Here is a 24,587-nt window from a genome sequence, read left to right as displayed (position 1 = left end):
GCCCCCTCCCATACTAGTAGTCGTCATATGACTGTTCATGTGGTTTGCATACTTACTGTAGACCAAACAAGAAAAACAGAAAATGCACTAGATAGCGGCACCACACTGCGACAGGGGAAGGTGTACTCACAGGAATCCACCTGGGTCCGTGTAATGCAGGACGGTGGTGCTTCACTCCGTGTGTAGTCTCAGGTACAGGTGCAATTTCCAAGATGAAATAGAAGTCACGGGGCACACAGCCTTCAGTCCAAAAATGTAATGTTCACATCAGGATTACAAAAGCGAATGAATCTGTACCGTCCCAGGGCTCGGCCGGCTGCCGAGCCGCTCGGATCCGTGATCGTCGGTCTGTGGCTTGAGCTCCTCCCGGACCCGGGGGTCACGTCACTCTAAAGGGAAGCTGGCGCTACGTGTAGGGACTTCGGTGGGGAAGGTCCACGGCCGAGGCCATGGCGTTTAGGGATGTAAGTTCGTGACGCCACCCACGGGTTGTGGTGAATGTGGACACCACCGCTGCTGTTGACTAGGCTCCCGGGGACGGTGTTATGCAGCCAGGTGTTGACCCCTCCGTGGGCAGGGGGTGATGGTCCCAGGGCCCGGTGGTTGTAAGGTGCGGGCGGGATGGTGCGGTGCGGCGCACGGCCCGAGGGCACTGTTGTACTCACTATGACAGATACACCGGAGTCTCTGTTAAACCAAAAAGGATGGTGGTCGGTGCCCACAGCCGGCTGCGCTTTTCCCCTTTCTCAGGTTGGTGGTTCCCGCCTTTCTCCTGCACCTCTGTGGTAGAACTTGACTGCCTATGCTTCAGCAACGGTAGTCCGCTCCCCGGCTTTATATGTGTCGGGGAACCCGCTTGCCCGCAGGCGCTGGCCTGTAGGATCTCTCTGCCTAGGCGGTGGCTTTCTATCCCCCTCGGTGGGCTGTTGCCGTCTTTCGGGTCTTGGGACAGGAAAGGACCTAAGGTCCAGAACTCAATCAGTGAATTAGACGTGGTCCAGTGGCTTCTGGACCTCGTTCTGGGTCTGAGTATCCTTCCTGGTGCTCCGGTTTCCAGTTGGTTCCCCGGTTCGGTACCGGCGGGCAACTACCCTGTCCCGGTCCCTTATGGTTCCACCAGCCGTCTTCCCGGCTCCTGCAGGCGGCAACCACCATCTGCCTTCTGGTCACAGGGTATCTGGGCTTCTACCCAGATCCCTGACAGATGTTGACACACTACTCTCCTTCACCTCCAAAACTGATCTGTTTGTGTTTTTCCCGTCTCAGGCTATCCGAACTCCTTGGTGGGCGTGGCCAACTGCCTGGCTCCGCCCCCTGACTGATGTGACCGTCAAGACCTGAGAGGGGTGACTCAGGGTTTTTAGGTTGGCTGGTTACACCTTTTTAGGGGCTGGTGTTTGTGCAGGGGGTCTACCTGTGACTACCTGGCAAGGGAGGGAGAGCTCTTCAGACGACAGCCGTTTCACGCCGACCAAGTGCTTCTACGGGTCCACTTAGAGCTAACAAGCCCAAACCCCATTTTTTTATGACTGGGGGCGTGCCCAAACATTAACATAGTCACATGACTATTTCTTCCAAACCATCCAACACCAAAGTGCAAATTAAGCATGATTAAAAACAAATAGTGGAACTAGATGTTAGTCATTCAGGAACACAGACATGTCTAACATGTCATTCAGACCGAATATACCTTGTGCCTCTGTATTAATAATCCACCTCGCTTCTCTGCGCAGTAGATTTTTTTGGCGATCACCCCCAAACTCTGGTATTTTTTCTACTTCCAATCCTATGAATTGTGGACTTCTCACATGTGTTTAATGAAACGAGGTGCACCTATCCCTGTGGTAATAGAACGTATGTGTTTATGTAAACGTACCTGCAAGGGGCGAATAATTTTGCCTATATAAAAAAATCGGCAAGGGCACATAAGGGCATAAACTGTATGAGTAGTTTTACATGTGATAAAATCAGTTACCCAATGACTAATCCTACCTAACCTGACCAGGTTTAAAGTCTGGTGTTGAGAACAGTGTGCACAGTGTCCACATTTGAAATTTCCTTTCGGAATAACCTGTGCTAACCAATTCTGTTGCCGCTTTTTTTCTCTGATCCGTTTTTTTACCAAAAAATTGCACAATGTTTTATTTCTTTTGAGTAATTAAAGGACCATTTTTTGTTTTGTCATGTAAATCTTTATCATTAACTAATAAATGCCAACATTTTCTAATGGCCTTTCTTATAGGATTGTGCATTTTATTAAATTTAAAACTAAAAACAAACATCCATTTTTTTATCTCTGTGGTCTCTATATAGGATGTCAGTTTGAGTGACCCCCTTTTAATTTTTCTTGTGCTTTAATTAGAACTTTATTAGAATAGCCTCTCTGCGTGAACCTTTTTTTCAACTCTGTCAATTGGTTCTAAAACATATCGGTGTTAAGGGGGTGTTACACACAGCGATATCGCTAGCGATATCGCTCGTGAAAGCACCCGACCCCGTCGTTTGTGCGTCACAGGCAAATCGCTGCCCGTGGCGCACAATATCGTTCGGAGCCGTCACACTGGACTTACCTGCCTAGCGACATCGCTGTTGCCGGGGGCGGTTCGTGTGGCGTCACAGCGGCGTCACTAAGCGGCCACCCAATAGAAGCGGAGGGGCGGAGATGAGCGGGATGTAACATCCCACCCACCTCCTTCCTTCTGCATTGCCGGCGGCCGCAGTTCGTCGTTCCCAAGGTATAACACGTAGTGTTGTGTGCTGCCTCGGGAACGACGAACAACCTGCATCTTCAACAATCAATGATGTTTTAAAAAGGAATGACGTGTCAACGAAGGACGATTTTGTGAGTATTTTCCATCGTTAACGGTTGTTCATGCGTGTCACACGCAACGACGTCGCTAACGATGCCGGATGTGCGTCACGGAATCCGTGACCCCGGCGATATATCATTAGATACATCGCTGTATGTGACAGGGCCTTTACTATTGATCTTCCTCAATCTTACCATCTGACTCAATGGCAGTGCTGTCTTGGTGGTATGCAAGTGTGCACTGTTGTAATGAAGAATGGAATTGGTAGCGGTGGCTTTACGATGTACACTGGTTTCGATTTTGGTATTGGTTATCTTAACGTCTACATCCAAAAAACTTAGATGATCAATGCCACATTCATACGTAAATCTCATATTCATATTATTACTTACGTTAAGATAATTAACGAAATTGACAAATTCATCTGAAGACCCTGTCCACACTATGAACGTGTCATCCACATATCTCTTGAATAATTTCAAATATTTCAGAGAAGGATTGTTGGAAGAAAAATCAGTTGATCCTATAAATAGGCAAGATTTAAATTTGCTACTGTACAAGCCACCAGGGTGCCCATGGCCGCCCCGGTGACCTGTGTGTACCAGTGTTATTGAACATAACAGAATTGTGGGACTGTACAAATTCTAGTAACTTGCAGACAAAATCTATCATGTTAGAATTTTCACCCAGGTTGCCCAAAATTTCTCTAATCACTCTAGCACAAGGTTTTTGGTACATCTTGGAATACAAACTTTCCACATCTATTGAAGCTAATATGTCACCCTCTGTCCAAGTGATGCCATTAATCATTTGCAAAAAAACAACCGGTGTCTTTCAAATAAGAGGGTATTTTTTTGAACAGAGGTGTCAAAAGCCAATCTAAATATTGTGACAGTGACTCGGTGACAGAGCCTATTCTGGCCACTATAGGGCGACCGGGTGGGGGGGGTGGTTTCAATGATTAATGTATTTTTGGTATATAATACCAATGGGGCTTTTTTCGAAAAGGGAGATAAAGTTTTTCAACGCTTTTTTTACTCAACAAGCCCATGACACAAGATTTGTCCAGCAAAACTTTTAAGCTACTCTGGTGTCATGTAGTGCCCTTGCTAATTTTTTTATATTGGCAAAACTACTCGTCCCTTGGAGGTACGTGTACGTGAACACTTGCATTCTATTACCACAGAGATAGGTGCACCTCGTTTAATTAAACACATGCGAGAAGTCCACAACGGTGATGCATGTACCTTAAAATTCATAGGATTGGAAATAGAAAAAATACCAGAGTTTGGGGGCGATCGCCAAAAAAATTTACTGCGCAGAGAAGCGAGGTGGAGTATTAATATGGAGGCACAAGGTATATTAGGTCTGAATGACAGGTTAGACATGTCTGTGTTCCTGGGTGACTAACATCTAGTTCCACTATTTTTTTTTAATCATGCTTAATTTGCACTTTGTTAGAAGGTTTGGAAGAAATAGTCATGTGACTATGTTAATGTTTGGGCAAATCCCTTGCCATAAAAAATGGAGTTTGGGCTTGTTGGCTCTAAGTGGACCCGTAGAAGCGTCTGGTCGGCGTGAAATGGCCATCGTCTGAAGAGCTCTCCCTCACCGCTCCCCCTCCCTTGCTGTAACATGGATTCATTCGCTTTTGTAATCCTGATGTGAGCAAAACATTTTTGGACTGAAGGCTGAGTGCCCCATGACTTCTATTTCATGTTACATACTTACAGTAGTGTGCCCACAAGCTGTTCTTCCCTATTCTCTCAATGTTCAGTAACAACCTAAAGCCTCTGCTTAGTTGGCACATTACTCTGTGTGAGAATCACATATGAGTTGTCATGTTTTGACCACTGAAACTGACAAGTGCAAATTCAAACAGTGAGTATATTACACATTGTTAGGATATGGCATGCTACAATTATTAGTTTCATAATTATTGTTTGTAACATGAATACAGATGTAATAATCCTTAAATTGTCAGATGGCACAATACTTTATTAACATAGCTATGTATCATATTATTTGACAAGTGATGGATTGCTATATGTGTACATGATCAGAACCAGTGGCGTAACTAGAGTCCGATGGGCCCTGGTGCAAAGTTTGAACCTGGGTTCCCCCACATGTTGGTGAGATGTATGGGCCACTCTAGCATTCTAAATCCTATAAAGTACTACGAGCTGCCCCCTTCATTGTGTAGTATTGACCCCTATCCTGTACTAACATCACCCATCCTGGGCCATCCTTTTATATATGGCCTTATCCTTGTATATGTGTCTCTATCATGGCCCCATCCTGGTATATATGTCCCCATAATGGCCCCATCCTGGTATACATATCCCCATAATGGCCTCATCCTGGTATACATGTCCCAATAATGGTCCTTGCCTGGCATACATGCCTTATAATGGCCCCAGCCGGTTTTATGTCCCCCATCTTTACCTTCTCCTGGCTCCCTCGGTTTCTTCCGATGGTATGCTGCAATCTCACTGTCATGCACGACGCACCCACTTACAGCACAGTCAGCTGCCAGGTTTCGGCAAACTCTCTGCTTCTCCCATGCCCTGGATTATGGGCGTGGAAGGCAGTGAATATTCATAGGCTTAATCGCGGCCAGCACATTGCAGTGCAGAGACCAAATGGGTCTGTGTGCTGTATTTCAGCTGGATGCTCACCCTCGGCTGCACGTCCAAGTGAAAGAGGCACTGGGGCCAGCAGGCCCCCTGTACTACTGGGCTTGGTCACGGTTGCAATGTCTGCGACTGCGATCATTACACCACTGATCAGAACTAATAACAATACATGAATACACCACCATAACCACCAACAGTGTGGAGACACAAGAGTCAGTGGGTGCTTTCATCCGCTGGCCTTTCTATCTTTAAGAAGACTGCACAAACCAGGGCTCATCCAGCTGAAAGCATGTTCTACTTTCCTGTGGGAAGAACACTACATGGACAAGGCAGGGTGGAGGTACCACACTCTGGTAAGACTTTATTGGGTCACCCAACAGTCAGCAGCATATAGTACCTTCCTAGAAAGAACACAGCATGCTACAAGTGACAGTCTCATCTTTCCACTGGCCCGCCAGGAATTAGAGTCTTGATGACTTCTAGGGCTAACTATCCCAGCCAGCAGCTGATTGAGCACAGCGACATATGTAGTCAGTTGACCGGGTTGTTCCAAATGGGTTCTCCAAGCAAATTTGTGGGCTCAGTGTTGGGCAGTGAAGCAGTTGTGTTATTCTCCAGTTGGATCCATGAACCGTAGGCTGAAGTCCTGTAAAATCACAGCACTGATGGGAGCAAGGTCTTTTCTATATCCCTCAGTTCCCATTTCAGAGTCTTGTGTCTTACAGGATTGGGGGGATACAATCATGGCTGTTCCTTTATTGTTCGCTGATTCAATTAGAATGAATAATTTTCCTCCAAATTCAGACTAGTACACGGCAGGGTGCTGATGTCATCTGTAATCAACAGACATTCCATAAGGTAACATACAGAAAGAGGTACTGAACAGTTTGACATGGAACAATGGTGAATATCGCTTGATTTCCCAAACAAAGAAACAATGCGTCTGGCATAATTAAGAATAATTCACCCCAGCACATTTGGTCAGAATCGTCACAAACAGTACAGACATTTATTACACACATTTCTCTCCCGTACTGTCCCCTTTCATATTTCCCCATACTGTTTCCTCACACCTCCCCGGGCATTGTTTCCTCACAGATTTTTCCTTTCGATATTGTCCCCTAACACATTATGCACCCCATACCGTTCCCTCAAACTTTTCTCCCCCATACTTTTATCACAGATATTTCTCTCCCATACTGTCCTCTCACAAATGTAATCCCTATTACTGTCTACTCACTTTTTTCTTACCCCATACTTGTCCCTCACACATTGCCTCACAATACTGTCAACTCACATCACACCCCACCCCATATTGTCCCCTCAAACTATTCCCACCATACTGTCCCCTCACACATTTCTCCCCTCATACTTTTCTCTCTCCATACCGTTCTCTCCCATTTTCCCCCTTATACTATCCCCTTAGTTTTCTACCTTATACTGTACCCTCAATTTATTTCCCTTTAGCCATTAAAACATCTTTGTAGCTTCAGCGACATTGGAATTCTTACCTTATCACAGACCGTCTGACACCGCGGTACAGGAGTGATGTCAGCAGCATGATCAGGTCACCTAGCTACGCTGCTGATCTCTAATTTGCTGGTGGCTGTGGCTCCAATTATAAAACCTGAAAGATGCAAGAGCAATTCAGCACAGTTGATCTGCTTAAGATGTTCTGAAATCAGTTTAACTTATTTTTTATCTTTTAATACTCTTACACACTAATAATGGTGGATTATGCACCTATGTTCTACTATGTACCACTACTCTGCTTTTGGCACTTGCTGTGGGAACTCCAATCTACTTTGCATGCAGTTTATAGTGAGAAGAAATTACTTCAGCTCACGTTACAGCAGCAAGCTGGGGGATGGAGAACCATTTTTAAGTTTGCTATGAAGCCCTAAGATTTCTAGGTACGCCCCTGGTGACATTCATACCAAAAACCACTTAACTGGTCTGAATTTACTGTTTCTTTGATCTTTTGTTTATTGGCATGATGTAAAGTCATTGTGCCATCTATCATGTATGTTTACTTATGATCTCTATCCTAAGCAACGCTAAGAAAATCAAGATGATCTCCATTTTCTCATAAGTGTAAGCATGTATTTCATGGTTCTGAAAGGACATTACTATTTGTAAAACAGACATTGTCTTGGAAGAATTGGATGAAGTCCAAGATTACATCATCTTGGTTCATGTAGGGAAACATGGTTTTACTTAGCGTAAAATTGGGTACTAAAATTCTTTTTATTTCATTTTTAAAATGATATATGTACTACAATTCTAGAAGCATTGATATGGGACTGATCATTAAAGCATGCTCCCCATAACTTTATTGCCTTTTATTGAAAAAATATTATCAATAAGCAATTTAAATAATAGTAGAATTAGTACTGCTGCAAACAATAGTAGGGGTCCTTTGTTTAGCTGCACAATCTATTCCAAGATGACCACCTTAGTAACGTTTTAATGAACAGGTGATTTTGCATCTCTTATTGATGGTCAACTCAAGGTTTATCCTACCCAATATATTGAAGATAATATTGCTTATGTAGGGTGGGTGGAGTGACATTTTTGTAGTTGTAAGATGACCATACATATTAGTTAAAAATTGATCAATACAGACAAATTCAACCAAGATAATCACTCATTAAGTAAAATTTAAAGTGCAATTGTCATCCTAGGAGAACTTGCAGAGAATGTCATTGCCTCCAGCTCTTCCCACCTCTCATGAGTAGCATATGTTATCGCCTATCTCACTAAAGGGAAAATCAGCTGTGTTTAAAGTTTTCATTTAGCTGTGTTACGTACCAGTCTTGGTTCTAGCGCCAGACTCTGCTTCCTTCGCCTATGGATGCCATCCTTTGCTGATGGGCTTCATTTTTTTAAAAGTATATTCCAAATTTTATATGTTCAATGTTCACATATATCTTGGTGCTTACAAAGTGCTGTTGTATTATTTATTTGTGTATTATGCAGTCTTAGCAGTGTATTCTGTTTGAAGGTGCTGGTCAGTTTTTTGTATTAACTATTGGAGGCCTGTGACTACTTCCTTTTTTGACTGAACGCTCATCCTATCAGCCTAAAGGCCCCATCACACGCAGCAACGTATATAACGATATATCGCCGGGGTCACGGATTCCGTGACGCACATCCAGCATCGTTAGCGACGACGTTGCGTGTGACACGCACGAACGACCGTTAACGATGGAAAATACTTACCAAATCATCCATTGTTGACACGTTGTTCCTTTTTAAAAAATCATTGATTGTTGAGCATGCTGGTTGTTTGTCAATCCCGAGGCAGCACACATTGCTACGTGTGACACCTCGGGAACGACGAACTGCAGCTTACTTGCGGCTGCCGGCAATAAGGAAGGAAGGAGGAGGGCGGGATGTTACGTCCTGCTCATCTCCGCCCCTCTGCTTCTATTGGGTGGCCGCTTAGTGACGCCGCACGATCCGCCCCCTTAGAAAGGAGGCAGTTCGCCGGCAACAGCGACGTCACTAGGCAGGTAAGTTCCGCGTGACGGCTCCAAACGATATTGTGCCACTAGAAAACTGTGATCAGCTTCAGTAGAAGCTTGTGATCAAAGCCAGTGGAAGCCCATGGCCAGTGACAATAGAGTTATCTGAGGACAAGACCAGACTACACCATTCCAGGTCCAGAGCCCTGACTTTGTGGTCAAGCCACAGATAACGCTGTTGAAGATCCAAAGCCAGGCCGCTGCTTCCTGCACTAAGATACAATATTGAGTGGGGACTTAATCTGTGTTTCAGAGCATGAAGGCAACCAGCCAGTAGAGGATGTGCAGAGATCCCTCAGTTTGGACTTGCTGCCTATCGAGTAGTATTTTCGACCCCACTAGGGCCTCTACTCTATATAGTATTGTTTAGATAAGTAAACCATAGTAACAAGCAGAGTGAAACTGATGTTTACCTGCTAGAGGGATCTAGAGTATGTTAATGGCATGGCAAGGGTGACCATTAGTTTTCATGTAGCGCCCAGGGAAAGGGGTACTCAGTCCCGGGCGGTTGCAAATGAGAATGTCACTCTGGTGGCCGTTGCCCAGTCCCATGCCCTGGGGCTTCTTTTGTAAAAGGGGAGTATTTACAGGGGAGATAAGAGTTAATGTTCATGTGACGCCACCTGCGGGTTGCGGTTAAAGGTGGAGAACCACCGCTGCTGAATGTGGGTACTCCCAGAGCTGGTGGTGGTTGCAGCAATGGTGTTAGGCCCTCTGCAGGTAGGGCCGTGCCTCGGAGATGTGACAGGGTAATAACGGAGACATCACCAGGTTTTCTTGAACAGTCTCTACTCACTCAGACCCTTGGATTACTGGTTCAAGTCCCATGGAGTATCAGTGCCAATATAGTGACCCAGGTTGCTCTGTCCCCGGCACTCTCTGTTGGTTGGGTCCCCATAGCGTGGAGAGTTTGGGGCCTGACTGTCCCTTTTGGGGTACAGTCTCCTTCTCCGTACGGCAGGCAGTGCAGACCCTGTGGATAGGTAAGTGTCTGAACCCCAATCCTAGTTTACTGCTGATGCCCCTGGATTATTTGGTTTGGTGAAGTCCATGAAGGTGTCCTCACCGGGCAGGTATTTATCAAGCCATGTAGAACTGACGCCTGATCTAGGGCCCTGTGCCCCGTGCGAGCTCGGGTCCTAGTGGCACCTGGCCGTACCCGCCCTGGCGACCTCTCTTCCATGCCTCCGGAGTCATCACCGTTGCACGGACCAAGCTCCAGCTCGTCCGCACATCTCTCTGTGTGCCACACTTCTCTCTGACTGCTGACCCCTCCCACCAGGCTGGCTAATTCCAGGACTCGTTCCTTCCGATGGCAATCATCCCCTTACATGTTTAACCCTCTATGCCCGGTGTGGAGAACTAGGATTTTGGTTGTGCTTTGGTGGTATCGGCACTGGTACTCCAGGTCCCAGGGGGTAGGTCCTGCATCCCCAAGAGGATGCAGTTCCTTGTAGTGCCCTGAGTAGCTCAGGGGCGCTACATTCACATGGAGGACTCGGGCTGACCTTCTCCTCTGCGGCATCTGTAAGAAATATTGCTAGGTGGTGCAAGACCTTTTTCTCTTGTTTATTGCTATTATGACCATTAGTTAATGCTGAGAATAATACTGTGTAAAGAATACTGTGATTGCATTCATTATACTTCTGCTGCTTAATAATCCACTGTGAAATAGATTTACTACGGTTACTTGTACTATACCAATAGGTCACATTTAAAGTGCTAATGCTCGATATGTATATAGTTAATAAATGTTGGTTCAGCCACCACTGCCTGCTCCTTGTCTGCGTCGTTACATCTGATCATCTGCTTTACAGCTGCCTGCCCATAAATTTGTAGGCATGATATTAGGATAGGGTTTCATCAAAGAAAGATGCCTTGCTACGGCTGACGGGTTCTCATAAATTTATGTACTAAGTACATTCATTTTTTAAAAGTACCATATAGCAGTAATGCAATTCCAATTCTATATGTTCAATGTCACTTATATTTTGGTGCTTACAGAGTGCTGCAGTATTAAATAATAATAATAATCTTTATTTAATAATAATAATCTTTATTTCTATAGCGCCAACATATTCCGCAGTGCTTTACAATTCAGGAGGCTCATATACATATATATATCATATACATAAACATATACAAACAAGTAACAATTATAGAAGATTTTATTTGCGGTATATTCTGAGAGCCAGATGTTTTACATTTTTCTGTTAACAGAGTTAAAGTGAATACAAAAAGTCCCCCATTAGAATGCAAGGTTTTGATTTTTGGAGAGCAATTTCAGCTGGAGCAGATTTGCATTTAGAGAGCCCCACAAGTTACCCTACTTTAGAAACTGCAACCCTCTTCAGGAATTAATCAAAGGATGAAGTATGCAACATTATATTTTTTTTCTCCAGTAAAATGTTGTTTCACCCCAACCTTTAAGGGCTAATAGCTTGAATACATCATTTGGTCTGTGTCACGTGGATTTGGACTCACTGTGCCATGAACCCGGCTTTCTTCTGAACTTTCAGTCATGTGCAGTGTGCCTAATGAAGCCGGGAAGTGTCCACCCTGTTTCTGAGACACAGTGACCAGGCCAAAATGCGCAACATTTCCATTAGGTGGTGGAGAAGCTAGTGGAAATTATGTTATCACACCCACAGGGGCATGATAATATGGAGAGAATGTCGACTAGTCTGGGGGAACTAGCGCCCCTTCAACTAGTAAAGGCCCTAATTAGCCAAGGAACAGTGAGGTTTATAAGTCATTCTTTGTAATCATTCTTATTAGCGAATAGCATTATACAGGGCTGGTTAAGGAGGGAATTTGGGCATACTATTACTCAATAAGATAAGACTAAAACGTCGGATAGCACTCGTCCGAGTTATACACTAGTTATATGCTAATAAAAACCGGAGAAACACGAGTATATTGCTTGCAAAAATAATTTTATTGATAACAATGGCAATTAAAAAAACCCCAAGGGGTTGAGGAGGAGAAGTGAAGAAAGAAAGTGAAAAGAGAACCAGGAAAAATGGTTGTAAGCCAATCAAGGGTATAAATATGTCCGGCCAATACAGGGACAGTAAATACAATAAATTGCACAAAGCCCAGGTAAAAAGTTAAAAGGATGGACACAAGTTAAATAAATAACATATATAAAGTGCCTGTGTATTAAAGGGATGTAAACAAGGACTGTATGTGCATGCCAGAGCTAAAGTGCTAATAGTATAACCGGCGCCTCCAAATAAAGGTGCACAATTCAGTAATAATAGAAGTCTCAAAAGACACAGGCAAACATCAGAATAAATCAGCAAACCATAGATCCTGGGACCAAGGGAAAACACCTACGTACGTTTCACAAGAGTGAGGTAACCACCAGCTTCATCAGGGAAAGAAAGAATAGTGATCCCAGGATGCGGTGTGCACTGCTTTAAACCCTCCATCTAATGCCATAATAGCGATCAGCTGTACGTGCGTTCAGACACTGCTGAAGCGGCGCATGCGTGCAAGGTCCTCCTCACCCCATCCACCGGATCCAGCCGTCCGGGCACATCGCGCACGCGGCACGGCAACAGCCATGACGCCCGCGCCTGCGCAGAGGCCCTCAGGACGCCGAAGACGGAGGGCGGGGGGAGAGGAGCATGAACGCACGCGCACAGGCAATGTATTGTAGTAGAAGTCCGGACATACCTTACTGACTCTCCATCTATGACCTCCAGGAGGGCGCCGAATCTACGAGATGTACTGGTTCACAGCCACTACATTCCTCCCATCAGGAATCCCTTTGGTAGTCGGGGACCAAATCATGGTTGCTTTCCATGTGGCCACTGCGTGGCGTGCCCCAATGTCCTTCGTTGTGACACTTTCCACTCCGCCAATGGCGGACGTGTTTTTGGGATTAGACATCACACCTCATGTGGCACAACTCATGTGGTCTATTTGCCACGTGTGCATGCTCCCTCATCCATGTCGGTCTCACGTCCCGTGAGCTCCGGGTACGGGTGAGGGAGCATGTGAGGGATATTGGGGCAGCCAGGTCAGTGGAAGATGCCTCTCTCCTTAAGACACTGCCACGTCACTTTTTGAACCATCATAATTGTGACCCTAGCTCACTGAAGGTGAGGGGTATCGATGTTATCCATGGCAGCAACAGAGGTGGAAATCTTAAAAAACTTTTGGCCCGCTGTGAAGCGAGGTGGATTGCTGTTCTGGGGACCCTTACCCCAAAAGGTCTTAATGAGAACATTAGCTTCTCATCCTTTTTATGAGTCCCTTTTATGAGTACTTGTTTTTGCTCTGGTTTTCAGTTTCTTCCCCTTGGGTTTATTATATATATATATATATATTTTTCTTTTCACTTCTCCCTTTTTTTCTTTTTCTTCCCTGGATGTTTTTTGATATCATTATTTGTTTTTAATAATCATATTTTTTTATTATTTTTTCTTTTCAGATGTATTCTACTTTTCTTCCATTCACCATGATGATTTTCTTGTCTTGACTCCCATCATGTCATGGCGTTGGCTGTTTTTGAGGGCTTGAAGAAAATGGACATGCAAATATAATATGACTCTGGACTAATTGCCGCTTTTCCATGTGTGTTGTTGTTATTAATAATGTTATTCTGTGGCATTGTAGTTATCTATGTCTATTTCCCCCTGCATGTCCGAACTTCTACTACAATACATTGCCTGTGCGCGTGCGTTCATGCTCCTCTCCCCCCGCCCTCCGTCTTCGGCGTCCTGAGGGCCTCTGCGCAGGCGCGGGCGTCACGGCTGTAGCCGTGCCGCCCGCGCGTGCGCGTTGTGCCCGGACGACTGAATCCGGTGGATGGGGTGAGGAGGACCTTGCACGCATGCGCCGCTTCAGCAGTGTCTGAACGCACGTACAGCTGATCGCTATTATGGCATTAGATGGAGGGTTTAAAGCAGTGCACACCGCATCCTGGGATCACTATTCTTTCTTTCCCTGATGAAGCTGGTGGTTACCTCACTCTTGTGAAACGTACGTAGGTGTTTTCCCTTGGTCCCAGGATCTATGGTTTGCTGATTTATTCTGATGTTTGCCTGTGTCTTTTGAGACTTCTATTATTACTGAATTGTGCACCTTTATTTGGAGGCGCCGGTTATACTATTAGCACTTTAGCTCTGGCATGCACATACAGTCCTTGTTTACATCCCTTTAATACACAGGCACTTTATATATGTTATTTATTTAACTTGTGTCCGTCCTTTTAACTTTTTACCTGGGCTTTGTGCAATTTATTGTATTTACTGTCCCTGTATTGGCCGGACATATTTATACCCTTGATTGGCTTACAACCATTTTTCCTGGTTCTCTTTTCACTTTCTTTCTTCACTTCTCCTCCTCAACCCCTTGGGTTTTTTTTAATTGCCATTGTTATCAATAAAATCATTTTTGCAAGCAATATACTCGTGTTTCTCCGGTTTTTATTGACTTTGAGTATGCTTTATGCCCCTTTAATTAAAGGGGCACACTATATGTAATCCCTATGGAAATTGTTATTTTTACTAGTTATATGCTAGTGTGAGTGTACCCTTAAAGTGACTTTGAGGGGCTTATAGGTCCAAACTTTCACAAACAAAATGACATTTTAAAATCGGCACCTGTATTCAAAGCCATACTCAGTAAGTTTGTTAACCCTTGCGGTGCTTCACTGGAATTAAAGCAAAGTGAAAATATTTTTTTAACCTGAAATGATTAATTTTAATTATTATTAATTATTTTAACATTGTTTGTGAGTTTTCTGAACTGTAAGCCTTTAAAAGTCACTTTAACAGTGGAGTGGTCCCAAAAATAGGCTTTTAAATGTAATTGAAAAAAAAAAATGGAAATTGGATCTAAACTTTAAAGACTTCTAACATCGAGAAAAAAATAACATTTAAAAAATGCCAGAATAAAATAGACATATAGTAAATCTTAGTTCATGATGATAGGAGTATCTGTTTATCAACAGAAAAAAATAATTTAAGATTTTTCAACAATTATGCAAAATGTCTTATATTTTTATGAATAAACTGAAATCATATTAACCTAAATTTATCATTAACATAAAACATGATATGTCATGAAAAAGAAACTCTCAGAATCACTGTCGAAACTTTTCAAAGTTATTACAAGATAAATTGACACATGTCAGATTTGAAAAATGGGGCTCCTACAAGGAAGATCAAAAGAGGCTTCAACAGTAAAGGTTATCCAACACTGAAGTATTCAGAAGGGAGCAGATTTTGACACCTCTTGTTCCTTCTACATTTAGTTACTGATGACCTTACCTTGTGCAAAGTGACCTTAGTGTCATGAACGGCCTGGACTTGGCATTATACTGTAAATCAATACTCCCCTAGCTGAATCCTGAAGTATCTGGAAAACATTTTCTCTATACAAATGACTAGGCCGTTCATGACACCAAGCAATACAGATGAAACAGCCTCTAATAAGAATCACATGTCGCTTTAGGGGAACGGGATAGTTGGCCAATCTCCAGGTAAAGTTGAATTTACAATATCCATAGAGAGATTTTCTTTTCTCTACAATATATAATATCTTGAAAGACTGTAAAACAAGAATGAACCTCAAAAAATGGATTTAATGACATCCCTTTATTACACAGATGAAATGGATTTCAGTGTCAGAGAGATGCTGTGTTCAAAAGTTCACCAGTCATAGCTGCTCTACAGCACCTGCTTACATATATAGTGCCTACAAGTAGTATTCAATCCCCTGCAGATTTAGCAGGTTTGATAAGATGCAAATAAGTTAGAGCCTGCAAACTTCAAACAAGAGCAGGATTTATTAACAGATGCATAAATCTTACAAACCAACAAGTTATGTTGCTCAGTTAAATTGTAATACATTTTCAACATAAAAGTGTGGGTCAATTATTATTCAACCCCTAGGTTTAATATTTTGTGGAATAACCCTTGTTTGCAATTACAGCTAATAATCGTCTTTTATAAGACCTGATCAGGCCGGCACAGGTCTCTGGAGTTATCTTGGCCCACTCCTCCATGCAGATCTTCTCCAAGTTATCTAGGTTCTTTGGGTGTCTCATATGGACTTTAATCTTGAGCTCCTTCCACAAGTTTTCAATTGGGTTAAGGTCAGGATACTGACTAGGCCACTGCAACACCTTGATTTTTTCCCTCTTGAACCAGGCCTTGGTTTTCTTGGCTGTGTGCTTTGGGTCGTTGTCTTGTTGGAAGATGAAATGACGACCCATCTTAAGATCCTTGATGGAGGAGCGGAGGTTCTTGGCCAAAATCTCCAGGTAGGCCGTGCTATCCATCTTCCCATGGATGCGGACCAGATGGCCAGGCCACTTGGCTGAGAAACAGCCCCACAGCATGATGCTGCCACCACCATGCTTGACTGTAGGGATGGTATTCTTGGGGTCGTATGCAGTGCCATCCAGTCTCCAAACGTCACGTGTGTGGTTGGCACCAAAGATCTCGATCTTGGTCTCATCAGACCAGAGAACCTTGAACCAGTCTGTCTCAGAGTCCTCCAAGTGAACATGAGCAAACTGTAGATGAGCCTTGACATGACGCTTTGAAAGTAAAGGTACCTTACGGGCTCGTCTGGAACGGAGACCATTGCGGTGGAGTACGTTACTTATGGTATTGACTGAAACCAATGTCCCCACTGCCATGAGATCTTCCCGGAGCTCCTTCCTTGTTGTCCTTGGGTTAGCCTTGACTTTTCGGACAAGCCTGGCCTCGGCACAGGTGGAAACTTTCAAAGGCTGTCCAGGCCGTGGAAGGCTAACAGTAGTTCCATAAGCCTTCCACTTCCGGATGATGCTCCCAACAGTGGAGACAGGTAGGCCCAACTCCTTGGATATGGTTTTGTACTCCTTGCCAGCCTTGTGACCCTCCACGATCTTGTCTCTGATGGCCTTGGAATGCTCCTTTGTCTTTCCCATGTTGACCAAGTATGAGTGCTGTTCACAAGTTTGGGGAGGGTCTTAATTAGTCAGAAAAGGCTGGAAAAAGAGATAATTAATCCAAAGATGTGAAGCTCATTGTTCTTTGTGCCTGAAATACTTCTTAATACTTTAGGGGAACCAAACAGAATTCTTGTGGTTTGAGGGGTTGAATAATAAATGACCCTCTGAATAAACTTTTCACAATTTAAAAAAAAAATAAAAAAATAAATAACATTCTTTTTTGCTGCAGTGCATTTCACACTTCCAGGCTGATCTACAGTCCAAATGTCATAATGCCAAGTTAATTCCGAATGTTGTAAACCTGCTAAATCTGCAGGGGGTTGAATACTACTTGTAGGCACTGTATAGAGATGGATGGGTGGATGGATGGATGGGTAGAATATAGATAGATGTTTGAATGGAGAGATAATGGAGCAGTCTTTAGTTGTCCATACAAAGCTTACCAGACACCTACTCATGGGTCCAATCCTATAAACACAAGAAAATTAGAGAAAGCTTTGTAGTGGAACCGAAACATTGCCACATGGGCTAGTAAAGAGACCTTCATCTTTTTGCACAAACTAACTGGAATGTTGCCTAATTTTCATGTGTGTAATAGATACTGTAGATAGATACAGTCATATGAAAAGGTTTGGGCACCCCTATTAATGTTAACCTTTTTACTTTATAACAATTTGGGTTTTTGCAACAGCTATTTCAGTTTCATATATCTAATAACTGATGGACTGAGTAATATTTCTGGATTGAAATGAGGTTTATTGTACTAACAGAAAATGTGCAATCCGCATTTAAACAAAATTTGACCGGTGCAACAGTATGGGCACCCTTATCAATTTCTTGATTTGAACACTCCTAACTACTTTTTACTGACTTACTAAAGCATGAAATTGGTTTTGTAACCTCATTAAGCTTTGAACTTCATAGGCAGGTGTATCCTATCATGAGAAAAGGTATTTAAGGTGGCTACTTGCAAGTTGTTCTCCTATTTGAATCTCCTATGAAGAGTGGCATCATGGGCTCCTCAAAACAACTCTCAAATGATTTGAAAACAAAGATTATTCAACATAGTTGTTCAGGGGAAGGATACAAAAAGTTGTCTCAGAGATTTAAACTGTCAGTTTCCGCTGTGAGGAACATAGTAAGGAAATGGAAGAACACAGGTACAGTTCTTGTTAAGCCCAGAAGTGGCAGGCCAAGAAAAATATCAGAAAGGCACAGAAGAAGAATAGTGAGAACAGTCAAGGACAATTTACAGACCACCTCCAAAGACCTGCAGAATCATCTTGCTGCAGATGGTGTCAATGTGCATCGGTGAACAATACAGCGCACGTTCCACAAGGAGAAGCTGTATGGGAGAGTGATGCGAAAGAACCCGTTTCTGCAAGCACACCACAAACAGAGTCGTCTGAGGTATGACAAGCCAGTTACATTTTGGAAGAAGGTCCTGTGGACTGATGAAACAAAGATTGATTTGTTTGGTCATACAAAAAGGAGGCAAAAAAACATGGCATTCCAAGAGAAGCACTTGCTACCCACAGTACAATTTGGTGGAGGTTCCATCATGCTTTGGGGCTGTGTGGCCAATGCCGGCATCGGGAATCTTGTTAAAGTTGAGGGTCGCATGGATTCAACTCAGTATCAGCAGATTCTTGACAATAATGTGCAGTGACGAAGTTGAAGTTACGCAGGGGATGGATATTTCAGCAAGACAATGATCCAAAACACCGCTCCAAATCTACTCAGGCATTCATGCAGAGGAACAACTATTGAAAACTCCAACAACTACCTGGACCTGAGAAAGTCTGCCAAATATACTAGCTATCAACAAGGGAATTGTCCTAACCTCAGGGATCAACCCCCTTGTAAGTTACATGAATGTCACTGACCTATTAGAATGCAGTCTCCAAAATCATATACATTTTATTATTTTCTCATTTTTTTCAGGTGTCTTTCCTACTAAGGAGTGATTCCAGTCATATTCCTGATGATCCCCTGTATTGCGTTAGGGGGGGATGAAACGCGTCGGGAGAGCTGGGGGGTCCACAAGATAAGTGGAGCTCCAAGCTCTTACCTAACATATCCAGTAACTCTTTAATAGGGAAAAATACACCTAATAGAAGAACCCTGGACATCTAACGCATAATTGTCTTTGTCTATGGGTCTGTGTTTATGTACTACACTCTTAATCACTTTTTTGGTCTGGTGGTGATTACCCCCGCTAGAGGTCAGTAAGGACGGTGAGGGAGACCTATACATCAAATAGAAGAGGGTCCCATTTTTTGTTGAGGAGGCCCATCCACGAGTAAGGAGGGTGGATACAGCATCTATATATATTAGCATCACCCCGACAGTGACCAACTAACGTCTATACTCTCTTCCTCAAAGAACCATTATCTGGGGCTGTCCTCAGGTGAGGGTACCTTGTGACTGACACCTGCACTTTATATGTCTGTCTATATATGTGATCTTAAATGAGAAGAACAATTTAAGTGTTCTGTTTTAATAATCTATGATATTTAAATAAAATAATATTTTTATGAGAGTAGTCTTTAAGTGGTGATTCTATTAATAGGGGTGCCCAAACTTTTTCATATGACTGTAGATAGATAGATAAAATGAATATAAAAACAGTCGCACTCTATAATGGCAAAGATATAAACTACTAATAAAAAAGTTTTTAGAGGTGTTTAGAATATTAAAATGGCCATTGTAATACTAGCCCAGCGCCATGTCACGACAACCTCATTATGCTGGGTCCTACTCTACTCTTACTCTACACTGCATCTGACTGGGCTCCTAAAAAAAGGACACAAGATCAATGAGTAACCCTGGAAGTTTAAAACACATTTTTCATTATATTTTAGTATGGAGTGATATCCTTTAGACTGGCTTTGCACTACCAACCCCCACCTTGCCCATTAGCCCCATGTGTTTTAAACTTCCAGGGTTACTGATCTTGTGTAGGTTTTTTAGGAGCCCAGTCAGATGCAGTGTAAAGTAACAGTAGAGTAGGACCCAGGAAAGGAGGATGCCGTGATGTGGCGCTGGGCTGGTATTACAATGGCTATTTTAGTATTCTAAACACCACTAAAAACTTTTTTATTCATACTTTATATCTGTGCCATTATAGTGTGCTACTATTGTATCTTTATTTTATCTTGTATCATGAATAAGATACGCAACTTTTCACATTATGGTAAGTGCTGCCAGTCCTCTCTTTATTCATTTCAGAGCTAGATAGATAGATATTAGAAAAATAACAGGCAGTACTCCAGAAGAAAATTAGGAAAAAGTGGACTTTAATAGCCCATGTGGTGTGGCGACGTTTCAGTTGTTTCCAACTTTCATATAGCCTTGATATAGCTTATCTACCGTTTGATATATGGTATTTTGAGGGGCCTTGCACGCATTTCTCATTTTCTAATGTGCTGTTCCAATTTACTAGATAGATAGATATTCTAAATTGTTTTTATAGAAATTTTCTAAACATTTATATAAATAAACCAAGTAGAAGAGTTGTGGGAAGATGACAGTATGGGTACTGAAAGGTGTCCTATCTGAATTTGGCAAGTTTACTCAAATTGTACTAAAACATTTTGAATTGCATTTGCCATTTAAGAGAAATCTGTTCCAGGTTTTTGCTACCTCATCTGAGAGCAGAATAAAGTAGGGTCAAAGACCCTGATTCCAGCATTTTTTCACTGATGAGCTGGTTTATCTCCTGCAGATCTACCAGTCCTCTGAATGCTGAGCTCTCTATAACCCTGCCCACACCACTGATTGGCAGCTTTCTGAGGTGGCAGGGTTGGAGGTGGAGTTAGAGCTTATGAATATGGATGACTAAATGGTAGGAGGTTTTCTAGTCCCCTAGTGATAATTTACTGCTGATAAATAAGCAATTATATCAAACTACAGCAAGTAGCTAAGTGTCACGGCACTGAAATCAAGGTCTCTATCTCTAAGTTGTCCTGCTCCCAGATTAGACGGCAAAACATGATAAAATATTTGCTTTAAAGACAGCTATCATGTTCTGAATTCTCTAAGTCTAGGACATAATTAATTAATACAAGGTTAAAAGCATATATACAGTGGATACGGAAAATATTCAGGCCCCTTTAAATTTGTCGCTCTTTGTTTCATTGCAGCCATTTCGTAAATTCAAAAAAGTTCATTTTTTTTCTCACTCATTCACTCTGCACACCATCTTGTCAGAAAAAAAATGTAGAAATGTTTGCAAATTTATTAAACAAGAAAACTGAAATATCACATGGTCATAAGTATTCAGACCCTTTGCTCAGTATTGAGTCGAAGCACCCTTTTGAGCTAGTACAGCCATGAGTCTTCTTGGGAATGATGCAACAAATTTTTCACACCTGGATTTGGGGATCCTCTGCTATTCTTTCTTGCAGATCCTCTCCACTTCTGTCAGGTTGCATGGTGAACGTTGGTGGACAGCCATTTTCAGATCTCTCCAGAGATGCTCAATTGGATTTAGGTTAGGGCTCTGGCTGGGCCAGTCATGAATGGTCACAGAGTTGTTCTGAAGCCACTCCTTTGTTATTTTAGCTGTGTGCTTAGGGTCATTAATTTGTTGGAATGTGAACTTTCGGCCAAGTCTGGGGTCCAGAGCACTCTGGAAGAGATTTTCTACCAGGATATCACTGTACTTGGCCACATTCATCTATCCATCAATTGCAACCAGTCGTCCTATCCCACTATGCGGCTACCTCTGGCTCTGGTCACTCTTCAGGGCTTTTCAGTACCTTTGAAGCTAACAAGTACCATGACCATACCATAATGTCATTGAATGACAATTGTCATGATGTTGCATGCAGTCTAATAACTGACTAAGCCTCAGTCTATGACACAAGCACTGAAAAGCCCTTGGGATAGGCATGATTGGCATTATGAGGCCTATTCATTGCAGTTGGACTTGAACAGCTTTGAAAAGTGACTGCAACTAAAAGGGGCTAAGGAGCCGAACAGGTTAGGGTGGAGGGGGTGACTATTATTTTGTTTTGCAACAAATCAGTTTTCTCCCCCATAGTGATGAGGCCTTCTAGGGATGCTGACCCTCTGGGATGCTAACAGGTTTAGCTTAGGACCAAACCATAGAGAGCTCTAATTAATTTCATCACCCTCAAGTTCTCCCAAACACTTAGGGCTTTTCCACAGCTAATATCTTGATTGCTACCCCTGGAATAGTTGCTGTAAGCTTCAGCTATATCTGAGTTTGGCGTTTTTCTATTTTTACAGGGCCAATTTTGGAAGACTTCTTTTATACAGTACACATTGAGACTGCATTTGCTTGGAAATAACTATTGCATGCCAAGCAATTGCACAGAATGGAAATAGCTGTAAATAATTTATATTCTAAAGAACAATTTTCTAAAAGTAATAATTTTGAATTAATGTTTCCAGTTTTGTCAGCATTTTTTATTTTGTATGAACCTACAAAAAAAACAATCGGGGACTAAATAGTATGATGCTATATAATAATTTTTTTTCATTTTATAAATAGAAAAAAATCTCCATACAATATATACAAAAAATAAAGAAAAAAAGGGGGGGATAAGAGGAAAACTGTACATACAGACAGTACAGATAACAAAAAATTAATGGGTTAATGTATCACACATCAGCTATCTAATATTGCACTCTGCCCTCTTATTGCACTGAAAAGCATATATATATTGAATAACCAGCATATAATGCTCTGTTAACATCACTTGCAATAAGATATATGTGGGCCTGTGTAAATTACTCCCATATAGCTACATGTATTGAACAACCAGCTATCAAATCTAGATCTCCTGTCCTGTGTGATAACTAACAATATAGCATTAGGAGACACATATAACAGAGAAATACAGCAATTACCTGTAGCCATATTGATGGACATGTGTGATAGAGACCCGAACCGCCCACCTCGATGCACGTTTCATGATAATAATCTAAAGGGAACAAGGAATCAGTCTTGCAATTATCATATAAACCAAGCTATGATTAATCATATCATATGATATCAAAATGATATGATGATGATATAAAAGTTATATAATTTATATAATGTAATTTCCTGGCTTTTATTTTGGATATTCTATTTCTCACTGTTAAAATTAACCTACCCTTAAAATTATAGACTGTAGACTATAGACTTTACTGTAGTATTTTTAATTTATAATGGGATGTTCACATTTTATAGGTTAATTATTAGATGTATATTGTGACAGTCTCAAAAATTAAAGGAGTTGTCCGACATAAACTCCAAAAAAAGTTTAAGCTAATATCTGCTGTATTGTCATATAAAACACCCCTACATTATTTTTTTGTTTTGTTTTCTAACTTTTGTCCCTCTAGAATTATCCCTTTTATTCTCTGCAGCTCTTTGTTTACGTGCAGCTCAATCAAACATGACATCTTCCTGTGCCAAACCTCGCAGTCAGAGCTAGCACCGTCTGGCCTCAGTGTCCAGCCCCGCCCTCTGCACACTCATTTGCTGTCAGTATACTGTCCCAGCACTGACCTCTCATTGCTCCAGCAATGATGGGCACATTACTACATTATATGTGCGGTGGATGTAAGGTGATTGTGCTGCACAGATGAAATATAACTGCTCTGTATTCTGTATCATTGGTAGTACAGAGCAGTGATCCTGCTTCTCTCATCTGTGACAGCACAATCACCTCACATCCACAGCACATATAATATAGTAATGTGCCCATCCCTCTCCCCATACTATAGTAATGTCCTCTTTCCTTGTGCCCATCCTGTAGTAATGTCCCTTTGGGCTCCTCTTCTTGTAGTAATGCTCCATCCTGTAGTAGTGCCCCCTAGTCTGCCATTCTTCACACACACACACAAAAAAACAAACAAATCCTTCTCACCTGTCCTGGTTCCCTCGGTGTCCTGCCTCTTGTGGCTGTAGACCCCTCCTTGCTGATCGCGGCCTCTGCACGGGGCCGTGCAGTCAGCACTTTATAGCAGAGGACTGATTTTCAGGTGCTGTGCAGGGACGCGCTCTCTATGCAGCTTCTCCACTGATCTGCTGCTGGCGTCTCATTGGCCAGCGGCTGATCATAGCTGTATGCAGAGCTCTGCAGAGCACCCTGGAATCTGTCATCTGTTATAAAGCGCTGACTGCACAGCCCCCTGCAGAGGCCACGATCAGCAAGGAGCCAGCCCGCCACAAGCAACATCAGAGGCCACAGCGGACAGCGCATTATATCAAATGACAGATTCCCGGGCACTCTGCAGAGCCATGCTCTGTATGCAGCTACTGCAATGATCCACTGCTGGCCTCTGATTGGTCGGCGGCTGATCATTGCTGTATACAGTGCTCCCATCTGCGCAGTGCCAGTAAATCAGTCATCTGATATACAGCGCTGACTGCACGGGCCCCCAGCACAGGCAGCATTCAGCAAGGGGCCATTAGCCTGCACGCCGCCAGCAGCATGGGGGCTGCATGCAGCATACAGGCAGAGAGACCCCTGCACTATGGGATGTGTGGGAGGGTGCAGGGAAGGGGGGCAGGGACGCCACGCACTATACCTGCTCAGCAGGGTGGCTACAGTACAGTCTGTGATGCTCGTCTACAAGGCAGGCATAAGCTCCTGCACTTGTCGTCGTGACATCAGAGGAAGCAGCAAAATCACGG

The sequence above is a fragment of the Anomaloglossus baeobatrachus genome, chromosome 3 (genome assembly GCF_048569485.1).
Source record: "Anomaloglossus baeobatrachus isolate aAnoBae1 chromosome 3, aAnoBae1.hap1, whole genome shotgun sequence".
Classification (NCBI taxonomy): domain Eukaryota; kingdom Metazoa; phylum Chordata; class Amphibia; order Anura; family Aromobatidae; genus Anomaloglossus; species Anomaloglossus baeobatrachus.
Note: the sequence above shows the minus strand (reverse complement) of the source record.